This window comes from Uranotaenia lowii, chromosome 3, assembly GCF_029784155.1.
Source record: "Uranotaenia lowii strain MFRU-FL chromosome 3, ASM2978415v1, whole genome shotgun sequence".
Taxonomy (NCBI): Eukaryota; Metazoa; Arthropoda; class Insecta; order Diptera; family Culicidae; genus Uranotaenia; species Uranotaenia lowii.
Window position 1 is genome coordinate 38,073,123 of NC_073693.1, and position 14,395 is coordinate 38,087,517.

A 14,395-nucleotide genomic window follows, 5' to 3' on the forward strand; every position below is an offset into this window, starting at 1 on the left:
AAAATTTAGCATTTCCGATTACTAGTGATTTAGCTATAGATAAATAAATGAAAGTGTCCCATTTCTAGATGAACTAAGCTTTATAACAACAAAAAATATATGAGAAAAAAACACATCTTTCAAACATTGAATCGTTTTTTCTCCGCAAGAAACCTTTTGTACTTTTACTAAGCATTTAGGAATGCTCGGATCTATCCAGACTAGTCCGGATGTTAATTGCAAAATTCGACTGAATTCGGGTCAGTTCGATTATCCGGATATTGTAGGAAAATGTTTGACTTGTTACCATGTATCAACACATTTTTTTAAAATTATGAAAAAATTCAATCTAGGGAAATATTATTTTTGGTTTTTGCATCAAAAATGATATTTTTAAGCAAATTTTTGCAAAATAATCATGTAAAATTGTTTTTTGAAGCCTTGAATATTATTCAAACTAAGCTCGTAGGCTCCTAAGAAAAATCATATTCTGAATGGTTTTTTTTTTATTTTTAAGTTTTTATTTTTTATAATTTTATGAAATTAATTTGCGGCTTTATCGGTGAGGGTTAAAGAGTTGAAATGAAAGACGGATAGAATATCAGAAGAAAATTCTAAGGTGGTGAAAAGAGCGTAGCCCGATCAGGAGGGAAAAACTAAATTATATCAAGATGAGATATTTTGATACTAATATTTTTCCTATCTAAATGAGTTATTATTCAGTACCTGTAGGATGTTAAAATATCTCAAATTATATCAAAAAATCTATGCGATCATAGCTAAATTATATCAATTTCAGATATGCTCCTTACAAGATTATATCTCGTTCAGATAGCATAGTTTGATATTGGGCAGAACAAAACCTATCAAAATTATAACTTATCAAGATATGAGTGCTTCGAGAAAATTTTCTAGTGGAATGTCAATAAACCACATTATTTGCTAAAACCATGCTCCATTTTTGGTTTCCCAAAATTTGGATTCAATTTTATTAATCTGTTGGGCGAAAATCATAAACGTACGGTTTGGGCCGTTGACTTCGATGTCCGTGTTTCAGAAAAAGTTGTACGTATATCAAAATAAGATATAATCTTTTTTTAGGACAACCCGAAAAAAATCTTGATCATTAAAAATGAGCTCAACCCCATTCAAGTCTGTCAATCAGAATAAGATATAATTCAGATTGGAGAAACTTAAAATCGAAAATTTGAAGTGCTTAATTATAACTGAATCAAATGTAAATATCTTGGTGAGATACGCTTGAGTTATTATTTTGATATGCTCTCCTGATCGGGAGGCGACAACTCAATCCAGTTGGAACTTGCGCACAAAACGAAAATAAGAAATCTACCTAGCCATCGATCGAACGATAACGCACAATAGAAGACTTAACAGAGCAACCACATGCTAAATTTTTTGTCCGTTCGGCACATGTGCATTCACATGGCGGTCGAACCATCCATAATTAACTGTATCGAAAAACGTAGTGCCTTCTCTATTGGGTACTACTTCTTCAATACAGTTAATTGATGTGGGACAAAGAATTTAGTATGTGGTCAAGCTTCTATTTCAAATGCTCTTCGCTCTTTTCACCACCTTAGAATTTTCTTCTGATATTCTATCCGTCTTTCATTTCAACTCTTTAACCCTCACCGATAAAGCCGCAAATTAATTTCATAAAACAAATTTACGGTGATTTCTCTTCATAATAAAAATTTTTTTATAATTTCAAATTCTTTTCAGATTTGTCCAGATATTGCCCAAATTAAAGAGTGAGAGTGCCCTATTTAAGCCAAGTTTTATGATATAACCATTCAGACATGCTACACGGACCTCATTTTAAGCTTGAGTTGGTGTTACTAATTATAATTTTTAAGGATAGTTTTCAATCTTATTGAAAATATATTTATAAAATATGTTTTCCCATGATGAAGAATATTTGAAACTTAATAATCATCAGATGTATTGAATTTGAACTTGAACTTCAAATTTTTTTCTTCAATTCGTTCCAAAATTATTGAAATAACTGTATGGGGTTGATGAAAAGCAATCCGATCAAATAAATATTTCCAAATCTTGAACAAATAATAAGAATTGATTTGTTGCCTATTCTATGAACAAATTTTTTTTTTCAACTTATAAAAAAAATCACAACCATGTGTTTAAATAGTTGGGGTGTTTTTGGGAACATTTTTAAACATTTGTTTTTCTTAACATGATATTTTTAATTCAAAATTGGTCACAATTTTGTGGTTCGTTTGAAGAATTAGCTTCATTAATCGGATAAATATCCATTATAAATTGGAAATTTTAAAAGTTGTGTTTTTGCCCAAAACAAAAATAAGAGCTCGATCATTTTAAAAATACGCCAAAACAATTTATTAAAAAAATATGGACCTAGGTAGTTTTCATTTTCTGATTCAATAATAACACGAATTTCTTATTACAATCGTCATTTTTATAGTAAAGCTTTGAGTCTCAACTAAAGCTCAATTTCATACTTTCGTCAAGTTTCAAATTTAGATCATTTTTGGTTATTTAGTTAATCCATTGAAAAAGTTCATGAGCTGTTTTGAAAGTGAAAAGAAGAATTATTATGAAAACAAATGTAAGATGAATCTTTTAATTTTTCAATTGTGAAAAGAAATAAATTTTTTAGATGAGATAACAAAATTTTAACAGAAATGTTAACTTATGAGAATTATTTTATTCATGAAGGTTCCGATTTTAATATCTATTTTGGAATTCCAAGGTTTAAAGTTTCCAGATTTTCGTTTTTGCTTGAAATGCTCGATCTTGAGATTTATTTTTTGAGTAAAAATCAAATTTGATTTGGGTTTTTAATGGTCAGTTCAACCCATGAGTTGCCAAGATTTTTACCAAAACGGCCTTATTTTGAAGCAAGACGTTGGTCTTATCCGAACTGCAATCGAATACGCCAGTATTGTGTGGCAGCCATACTACAATGTACATAAAAACAGAATAGAACGAGTCCAAAAACGACTTCTAAGATACGCCCTAAGGAACCTTGGTTGGCAGGACGAAATGCCGGAATATCGAGCCTTATGTATGCTGGTAGGATTGGATGCACTGGAAAATCGTAGGAAATCAATCGACGTGTTGTTTTTTAAAGATCTAAACACTGGAAAATATTTTTCACCGTATTTGTTGTCACAAATCTCACCTAACGAAGGGCGAAGCAGTTTGCGCAGCATAAGGCCGTTTCAGCTAACAAACCGTATCCAGAACTACGCTCGGAATGAACCTATTTATAGAATGATGGCGCTCTACAACGCTCATGCTAATGTGATAAAGCTAGAAATGTCCAGAGAACAAATCAAAAATAGATTTAAGTTAGCGTATTCTTAGTATTTAGTTAAAACTAGTAAAGATTAAAGGCTGAAGCCTAGGATCGAATAAATAAAAATAAATAAATAAATAAATAAGACAACAGCAGAAATTGAATTTCATTATGAGAATTTTGCGTCATGGATCAGCTTGTGGGGTTTTTATGTACATTGAAGTTAGGCAATGTTTGCCCTTTTTTTGGGGTCCTAAGGATTCGAAAACCCTATCGCTCGCGCGTTGAATGGGTTTTTACTTAAGGCCCCTTCATGCAAACGTTTTTATTCTTTCATGATAAGAAATATTTCTCAGATTGTCAATTTCTTCTGACCGCATGTTTCTAAATAAGGCAGTTTTGGTGAAAATATTGGTCACTTTTGTTTAAACCTGCTTATGCAACTTGTTTCCAAAATATTTACCTCAACACAGGAAAACTGGTAGAAATTTTTGGAATATATATTCAAGAATTTTTTTAATTTTTTTTTATAAGAAAAATGCAAACTAGTGTTTTTTTAGAGTTTTCAAGGAAAAGTTACAATTAAAAAAAGTTATTCATTTTGTATTGATTATTTTAAAAAAAAAGATTCTGTAAAATCACGATTATTTCTACAAATAAAAGAATTCTGACAATATTTTAAGGTATATTTATTTCACGTTCGTTTTTTAGACTTTTTTTAACTGTGCCTTGTAAATAAAGTGCAAACAACTTTCGATTGATTTCATCCCGGGGTTTTCAACAATTTAGATTGGATGGAAGAGAAATTTATCGTGATCCGCACCAAAATGTACTGATTTGACTACTAGAAGTTAATTTTTGTAACTTCATGTATATTCCATTATTTTAAATTTTCCCTTGTCTTGATCCATCCCAAATTAGGTATTTTTTAAGAAGGCTAAAACGCTTTTTTGTCAATGCTTGATTTAAATTCTATGTAAATTTGTGTATTTTTATGTGTTTTACCAAGCGCCTCTCATTAGATAGTTTAGTGGTAAGAAGAATTAATGATTTAAAAGCTATCATTAATTCTTCTAGTTAATGATTTGATGGAAAATGATTCCGAAAATGAAGAAGCATTGAATTTTAATTAACTAACTCTTTCTCAAACAAACCATGCTCAAGGTTCTACCTTGTTCTACACTTCATAACAACTAACTTTAAAATTTAAACTTAGCCAAAATCTTGTATCTGAGTTTTTGAAGAAAAAAAAACAGAATTTTCTATGATTTTTTTATTTAAAACCATTCTATACTAAGAGTTTTGGCAGCACTGGTTTGTGCTTTACGCGATTCGTTAAAAAAAAATTTTAAAATCGTTTTTCCAGCTTTTTAGTAATCTAGATTAATACTTTCACGTGCAATCGTTAAATGAAACGTGTGTGGTTGCTTTGAGTGCAAAGTAGTTGAAAAATATCTGGTGCGTTCGGAATAATTTGCGTTTCAATTTCCAAGCAGCGGTGTTTAAACTCGCCTCGGAAAGAATCATTCGGCTGATTTTTTCCGAGTTTAACTTGTTGTGTGCAGATTGATTTTATCTTCGTTCCAATCATGACGTGATTGCACACAAAACGAAGAGAACAGTTCCGAGTTGATGTTTTCCCCTCCTCGCAGGAATAAAATCACACCAATGAAACAACAGAACGAAGCTTACCGTACACGAATGCTCACGAGCGATCGTTGCCCGACGGACCGAGTTAACATTCCTCGCACCCTTCTCTCGCTCGTTTCCCGTTCCCTTGTATCTATCACTTTTAGCCACGCCCCCATGCGTTGTCCGATTGATGTGTTCGGCTGCCGAACGAAAACGATTTTTTCTTTAGTTCGCTGAACTGTTCGTTTGCTTCGCTGATGTTTCTCCCCCGATTGCTGTTTACTCCTGCCGAGTTTACCCGAAGCTTACTTCCTGATGCTTTCCGAGTCGAACTTTAGATAGCATCATTGCAGATTGAGTTTAACGAAATAAAATCGTTCTGCAAAGAAGGGCAAAGTGCGAGTATGTAGACTCGCGATTTTAACATCTCTGTTTCCAAGATTAAGAATAATATCATATGGCGCTGATTGTGCTTTCAATAAGGCTATGTCTCGGTGCTTTTTCCATTGTGAAAAATTTAGACTGAAGCTCTCAGGCTAAAATCGATCAAAAACTTATCGATGAAACAGATGTTGATCAAGTAAAGTTGCTTTGTGCCTTGTAACTTTTTTTTTAACACATTCTTCCCAGTCCCGTTTTCATTCATTTTTTCTCCTATGTACTTAACAAATAAAATATTTATAAGGTTAAGATGACCGAATCAAATTGAATTTGCTCGTCCTTTTCTAAATAAGTCAAAACATCACCAAAAATTATTCACAATTTCCTATAATGCGTTATACTAATTGAGCAAATGAAAGCATTAAAAGTATAGAGTACACCTTTAATTAAAAGAAATTTCGTCGTGAGTATCTTCCCAATCAAAGAAGGTTAAGTCCCAAATAATTATAAAATCTTTTCTCGTGCTTATAGAATCACCCATGTTAAATTGGGTTCGATATGCTTGATCTGTTCTCAAATTTTGCAAAAAAAAATGTATGGGAGGCCCCTCTCCCTTTTCTATATTCACACTGGAAAGGAGGAGGAGTCTCAAACAATCTTTAAAATATTCTTCCTACTCATATACCCTTACATGCCAAATTTGGTTCCGTTTGCTTGATTAATTCTCGAATTGTGCGAAAAATTCTATGGGAACCCCCAACAATTATAGGAACATTTCTCGCAGCGAAATACAGTCCCATGCCAAATAAGGTTCCATTTGCATGATCAGTTCTCGGCCTCCCCCATCTACCAAGTTTCACGTAAATCGCTTCAGTACTTTTGGAGTCTATAGGGAACAGATAGGCAGAAATTCATTTACAAATATATGTAGATGCATAGAATCAATCATACAATTGAAATTAATTCTATCAGATTTAAAGTTAAATCAACAATACTATTATAGTCGAATCAATTATATTTATAGTTGATTACAAGAGGTCAATCAATTTATAGTTGAATCTATACCATTTAAAGTTGAATTTTTTAAATTTATGATTGATTGCAGAGGGTCAATCAACAGTTTGTTGTTGAATCTTCTATATTTATAGTTGAGTGCCTGAATTCAATTATACAATTGTAGTTGAATCTATCATATTGATAGTTGAATCAAAAAATAAACTACACTGTGATGATTGAAGCTGAAATAATTGGAACATCTTTCGTCTTTTTTCTCCGTGTTACAAGCTACTACAATTTTTTACAAGTCATCATAAGACAGTTTTTAGATTTTTTAAATTTACTACTTTTCTCATTATAGTCTCGGAACAGCAATGAACTCACTCAATGCAATCAATATCTTTTATGTAAAGTCAAGCAAAGAATAAAATCCCTCTACTCATTCGTAATCCAAAATCATTGAACCCGCAAACCCTCTTACCTTCGAATGATGTGTAGCTGAATGGTAAGATACGATTCGTCCCCGAAAATTGTGTCACCTTACTCGTCGATGATGACTCAGAGTAAGTAAGTGTAATCCCCGGCTCTTCAACAACAAGCCACAAAACTTGTTAACTAGTGCCATTAGTTGTTGGACCAAAGACGACGACTGAACGTTCGATTTCCATAAACAAGGTGCAAGGAGAAGCTTTACGGACTTTGGCGTTGGCGTTTTGCGATTGCCAGCTTTCCGATGACCTAATTTCGGAAATCGAACATGCAAAAGTGCCAAGACGACGACCGGATTGGATTGTGAATTGGCTGCTGACTCTTGTTTGATTGCATTCGCCATTGGACATGCTGATACTTCTTCGATGATTTCATTCACTCAGATCTTTCGTAATTCATTCTAGTTTATTGGATCTTCCAAAGAGTTCTGAGACGATTAATATAGATCTTAACAACCTTTCAATAAAAATTTTATAATTGAAACAGAATTTCGTCATACAATCGTCACGCTAGGGCAGCTTCAATCGTTCTTAAATTAATTTATTTTTTTGCTGAGCAAAAATCGAAACCGGTTAAAAAACTTGCCCATCTATACAGATCAACACAAACCAAAAGCAAAATTTACAACCCGGTTTCTGTCTACCGTGTTTTTTTTTAAGACCGTGAGATCGTGCAACTTCAATCAAAACAAGGTGTGACTCATGGACGATATATCGATTTGCTGAAGGGAATGCAATCGATTGTGAAAGTTTCAAAGGAACGGTTTTGAACTGGATTACTAAATGATTTCTTTTTAAATTTAGTAAATTATTTATGTTCCTATAGACACGAATGCCATAATGCTGGTAAAGTGTCAAAAATAAAACATAAAAAAAAAAAAATTATGTTCCTCATTTTTAAGGAAATTTATTTATTATTTATTTTCCGATTTTATATCTTTTTTTTTTGTTGATTTCACCTTATAAAGACACTTAATTTGCTTGCAGTTTGTGGGTCCAAAAGTTAAACCTTTTTATTGTTATTTTTTTTAAACATTTTTGTATTTTGTTTCGTTTTTAAACATACAAATTCATGTCAATTTTTCACCTATTCAAAAAATTTAACGGTTTCATTTTGCTTCAATAAGAATTTTTTTGAGTTACTTAAGGATTATTTGTGTGATTTTTTGAATTTTCGAATTACCACTTTTAAAAAGTTTAATTGATTTGTCCATTTATTTGTAATAATTATGAAAATTTTTCAGGCTGTTTATTCTCTTCTAGTCAAAAATATAGAAATTTGTCAATTCAGATTGTTAAGTATCGATTTTAAAAACGCTAAGTTTCTGAATAATTTTAGAAACTAAGCATATTTGAAATCGATACAAAACAATGAAAGTTGAACTCAGAGTTCTCAGTTCAACTTTTCACATCTAAGTGTTTTTATATTGTTTAAGTTTAATTAATTAATTTTATCACTGAAATTCAAGAGTAAGTTGTTGTTTTGTTTTTCTTGGGGAAAAAAGGTTTTTAAGTTTTTTGAGTTTTCGAGTTCTTTCAATTCTATAGATATACAAAAGTCAATTATGTTAAGTTATTTTTGGAATTCTATTTAAATCTTGAAAATCTTTGATTTCCTTCAATCCTTAAGAAACTTAAATATTTCATCAGACCAGAATGTCCTACCAAGGTTAAAAGGTCTTTACATAAAAGTGTTTTTATTATTATTATAAAATATTTGATGGTTTGCTACACTTCTTAAGTTTCTGTAAGTCTAAAGTTTTTAAATTGTTATGGCCCTTGAAGGTTTCAAACTTAAAACTCAAATATGCATTTCAAAATAGAAATAAAAGAAAAATAAATATTGAGTAGGTAACTTTAATAAAAACATGAGTTTTTTTAAGTTTTCAAATTTTCCATTCACTCCGCTTTTTCAAGTTTACAAGGTTTTTAACTCCTAAAACTTTGTTTTTTTCATTTTTTTTAAGCTTGTCAGCTCTTTCCATTTTCAAATCCGTAATTTTTTTATAATAATTTAAATATTTTCTGACATCACAAATTTTTCGAACATATCAATTCTCCGAGATTTAAAAAATATTGAATTTTTAATTTTTAATGCAATTATCAAATATCAATTTTAAATTGGTTTTTCAAATTAAAAAAACAATTTCTTCAATTTTCTTAAGTTTATAAGTATTTTCAAATTACTGAAGTTTTACAGTTTTTCAATTTTCCATTTTTTTAATTTTTCAGGCTTTCCTCAGGCCTTTCAAGTTTTTAAAGTTTTTAAAGAATATCTGGATTTTGAAGATTAAAATTTTTTTTCAGTATTTCTGAATTTGCAAGATTTTCAAATTTTTCTATTTAAACAAGTTTTTAAAGCTTTTAAAATTTTAAAATTTTAAAAGTTTCTCAAGACTTGCAAGTTTTTCAAGTTTTTCAAGGTTTTTATTTGATTTTTCAAATTTTTTAAATCTTTAAAGTTTTTGTATTTGATTTTTCATGATTTTCAAGTTTTGCAAGTTTTTCAACAAAGTTTTTTTAACAAAAATTACAAAAATGGCAAAAATGACAAAAATGACAAAAATGACAAAAATGACAAAAATGACAAAAATGACAAAAATGACAAAAATGACAAAAATGACAAAAATGACAAAAATGACAAAAATGACAAAAATGACAAAAATGACAAAAATGACAAAAATGACAAAAATGACAAAAATGACAAAAATGACAAAAATGACAAAAATGACAAAAATGACAAAAATGACAAAAATGACAAAAATGACAAAAATGACAAAAATGACAAAAATGACAAAAATGACAAAAATGACAAAAATGACAAAAATGACAAAAATGACAAAAATGACAAAAATGACAAAAATGACAAAAATGACAAAAATGACAAAAATGACAAAAATGACAAAAATGACAAAAATGACAAAAATGACAAAAATGACAAAAATGACAAAAATGACAAAAATGACAAAAATGACAAAAATGACAAAAATGACAAAAATGACAAAAATGACAAAAATGACAAAAATGACAAAAATGACAAAAATGACAAAAATGACAAAAATGACAAAAATGACAAAAATGACAAAAATGACAAAAATGACAAAAATGACAAAAATGACAAAAATGACAAAAATGACAAAAATGACAAAAATGACAAAAATGACAAAAATGACAAAAATGACAAAAATGACAAAAATGACAAAAATGACAAAAATGACAAAAATGACAAAAATGACAAAAATGACAAAAATGACAAAAATGACAAAAATGACAAAAATGACAAAAATGACAAAAATGACAAAAATGACAAAAATGACAAAAATGACAAAAATGACAAAAATGACAAAAATGACAAAAATGACAAAAATGACAAAAATGACAAAAATGACAAAAATGACAAAAATGACAAAAATGACAAAAATGACAAAAATGACAAAAATGACAAAAATGACAAAAATGACAAAAATGACAAAAATGACATCAATCAAGTTTTTCAAGTTTTTCAAGTTTTTCAAGTTTTTCAAGTTTTTCAAGTTTTTAAAGTTTTTTAAGTTTTTCAAGTTTTTCAAGTTTTTCAAGTTTTTCAAGTTTTTCAAGTTTTTCAAGATTTTCAAGTTTTTCAAGTTTTTCAAGTTTTTCAAGTTTTTCAAGTTTTTCAAGTTTTTCAAGGTTTTCAAATTTTTCAAGATTTTCTAGTTTTTAAATTTTTTTCAATTTTTTTAATTTTTCAATTGTTAAATTTTTTCGGTTTTCAATTTTTCAATTCGTTCAATTTGTTTAAATTTTTCAATTTTTTCAATTTTTTCAATTTTTTAATTTTTTTTTATTTTTTTCATTATTTTTAATTTTTTAATTTTTTTAAATTTTTTTTTTCAATTTTTCAATTTCTTTAAATTTTTCACTTTTTTAAAGTTTTCCAATTTTATTTCAATTTTGAAATCATTTCAACTTTGAAGTTTTTAAATTTTTTCATTTTAAAAATTAATTTGTCAATTTTTTTTAAGTTTTTCTAATTCTTTTTTTAAACTTTTGTCCTTTTTTGTCATTTTTTTAAAGTTTTTTTTAAATATTTTTTTCATTATTTGAAAGTTTGTCAATTTTATAAATTTTTCTGCAAAGTTTCCAATTTTTCCAATTTCTACTGTTTTTCAAATTGTTAATTTTTTCAATTATTTGATTTTTTCAATTTTGTCCATTTTTTCTTTTTTTCAAATTTTTCCAACTTTTTCAAAAATTTTTTTTTAATTTTCTCAATATTTTCAATTTTTGATATTTGTTTTGTATTATCAATTTTTTCAATTTTGTCAATTTTGTCATTTATTACAATTATTTAAAAATTTTTAAGGTTTTAATTTTTCAAGTTTATAATTTTTTCAATTTTTTTAATTTTTTTTCCCCTTTTTCAATTGTTTAATTGTATCTTTTTGTAAAGTTTTAAAAGTTTTTATTTTTTATTTTTTCTTAATTTTTTAATTTTTTTCAATTTTTCAATTTTTAAATTTTTTTTCAATCTTTTCCATTTTTTTTAATTTTTCAATTTTTTAATTTTTCAAATTTTTAATTTTTTTTCGATTCTGTAATTTATTCAATTTTTAATTTTTTTTGAATTTTTTCAGTTTTTCAATTTTTTCAATTATTTTCAATTTTTCAATTTTTTTCATTTTTTTTTTTATTTTCTTTTTCAATTTTTCCAATTTTGCAATTTTTAGTTTCCAGTTTCAGTTCCCGTTTTTCAGTTTTCAGTTTTCAGTTTGCAGTTTTCAGGTTTCAGTTTTCAGTTTTCTGTACCTAGTAGATAATGTTTAAATTTTTTAAAGTGAGTCATTTCAAATCACTGACCAACTGCTCCACTCAAATAGCTTCGACAGGACTAAGAAATGCAGGCAAAAGTGAACCAGTAGCTTTCAATTTGCACCCCCAAGGGGCAAGAACTAGAAAATTCTTATGAGCAGCGTTGCTCGTGTTCTGGAACTTCACTGGTCCAGCTCCATGATATGCAGATAACTTTGAACACAAAATAAATGGCAGCTTCCCATGGTCTCATGGCCTGGTCAGTAACATGGAAGGACTCGCTTCTTTGCCTTACATATGAAAATGATGCTCGGGAACACTTTCGACCGCACCATTTCCCTCATCGAATTATCGTCGAATCCGATTCAATTACTCAACCAACATCACGGGAGGGTGTCCAGTGCATTTGCTGAATGCAAAACCATGACTCGGGAAAGTCTTTGGGTGTTTGTAAATACCAAAACCAAATTCTAAAAATAATTTTTGAAAAAATGAAAAATTTTAAAACCTGTTGTTGATTTCTGAAAATCTCTTCAATTTTGTTGCAAATTTTCTGAATTTCAATCTTTCATTCTATTTTTATAAAGGCCCACCCAACGAAGTTTTTTCTACTCTTCCAACGATGTCCAATTGAGAAATTCTATGTCAGATGAAGGAAAAAATTCTCCAGTTCTGCTTCTTCGAACAGCGCTGATACTACTTTTAGACCATGCTAGTGGAACATTGCTCGATAGTGAATTGAACTGTTCCAAGGGATGCCTTCAAGTAAACTAGCAGGGAGACCGTTCAAAGTATTCCAATTAAAATTGAAATACTCTTGCGGGTCTTGTTGAAGCAATAAGCAAAAAAAAGGTAACCTTCAATCGAGTCTTTTCTATCCATTGAGATGACGGTAGAAGAATGAGGAGGTGAGGTTAAACAGGGATAGCTCCTCGCTTTCATTAGGATTGGTTGTAATCGGTCCCCTCAAAAACGGATAGGATCACCCCGGATTTTTTGGAGGACAGGAGCACCTGCTGGGTTCCATCAATTAACGAGGATGTGGTTTCTCGATGTTTGGGATATTGTCATCAGGAATTTTTCGCAGAAGCGCTGTGTTATTGGGATGAGAATTTTTCTATTCACTTTATTCATCTGTAAACCTATTGTTTGTAAAATGTTTCAAACTTTAACTCATACTTTTTATTTCCTTTTCTTAATGTTTCAAAACTGTTTTTAAGCCCTTCTTCAAAGGATTTGCTAACGAGATATTTGTTTTTTTTCTTCAACAGATTATAATGGACGACGACGAATGAAAGTTGCCGATCTATAAGGTATGAAAAACAAACTCCACTAATCTCATATTTATTTTTCACCACTTGAATTTAACAAAAATCGATTTTTAATATGTTTATTTTAAATACCATACTTTTAGCAAAAAATATTTAATTTTTTTATACCTTTTAATGTTGGAAATATTTTGAGAACGCGGGAGAATGTGGGTCAAGGAAAAGCAAGCGAGGTATTCTACTCTACACTCAAAATTTCATAATCTTAATCACAGTTTTATAAGTGAGTGTGATTATTAAAGAGTAACAATTTTAACATAAAACTGATCCCAAAACCTCGAAAAATAATCCCACGTTCAGAATTCTGTTACAATTTTTCAAAAAAAAAAATTCTCTTGTTGATATAAATTCATTTCGGAATAAAAAATGTTAAATGAGACTGATCTTATTCCGGTGGTTCGGATTCCATATTATCAAAATCAAAATTGTCTTTCTGTTTTCATATTTAGTTGAGGATTCTTGATTTTCAGTAAGAATCATCATTATGAATTATTAATAAAAGCTGTTTTAAAATCCTGGTTCGAATCCGGTGTTCCATTTCATTCTTAATTTGATGCATGCTTTTTGAACCCATCATATGTGGCCCTTGGAGCCAAAGGGATATAATATAGCTAAGGTTGCCAGAATTTTATCAGTACTTATCCGGGCTGGACAAATCCGGGCAATTTTATATAAAAACCTGGCAAAATTCGGGCATTTGATTTCAAAATTGACAAATAAAATCCGGGCAATATCCGGGCAAATTTTATCAAAACCCAGAAACGATATTGAAAAAAGGAATTTTCATAAAAGTACATCAACAGATTTTAAATCCTTTTAAAGGCTTCAAAAAACCTTTCATGATTATTTTTTATTATACTTGCTCAAAATTTTCAACACAATTTGTTTGTTTTTGTTTGATTTGCCAAAAAAGTGAATGAATCCGGAAAAAATCCGGCAATTTTACAATGAAATCCGGACAACCGGGCCGGGCCAGACTGTTCCCAAATTTTGTATGAAAAATTCGGGCAAACCCTGATAAAACCGGACAATCTGGCAACCTTAGTAAAAGCGCATAAAAGTTTATTTTGAGAAAATACGATTTTAAGTTGTTGTGTTCAGTCTTTTTAATATATTGTTCAAAAATTTGCATTTTTCATTCGAACCTAAAAACATTCACACAAAATTTAAAAAAATCTGAAAAAAACTCATCAAATATAGTTTGAAACATAGAGAAACGTTCGGAATTATTAGCTCAAATCGACCATTTTTGCATTAATAACCCTTCTGAGGGCCTCATATGCATATTCATATTCAGATTTGAAGTTCTTAAGCTGAATTCTTATGCTAGTTTTCAACATAATAAAGGTAGAATTCTTATTGAGAATGAATATTTAAAATTCAGATTTCATATTCAACTCTTGAATGAGTATTACAATCAAGAAAAAAATATCAAGTTGAAATAGTATACACAATTCAGCTAAAAATTACAAATATATGCTTTTTTGAATTTATTTTGC

The 14,395-nt window shown here is 29.4% G+C and overlaps 1 protein-coding gene across 1 annotated transcript in view; it reads left to right on the forward strand.

Annotated features, from left to right (window-relative positions):
- The window catches only part of LOC129751195 (uncharacterized), a 598,057-nt gene that overhangs the window by 241,458 nt on the left and 342,204 nt on the right, over positions 1-14,395 (forward strand). The window contains exon 2 of the mRNA XM_055746561.1: positions 12,840-12,881. The gene's annotated coding sequence lies outside the window, so the exon portion shown is untranslated. The remainder of the gene's footprint in view (positions 1-12,839; positions 12,882-14,395) is intronic.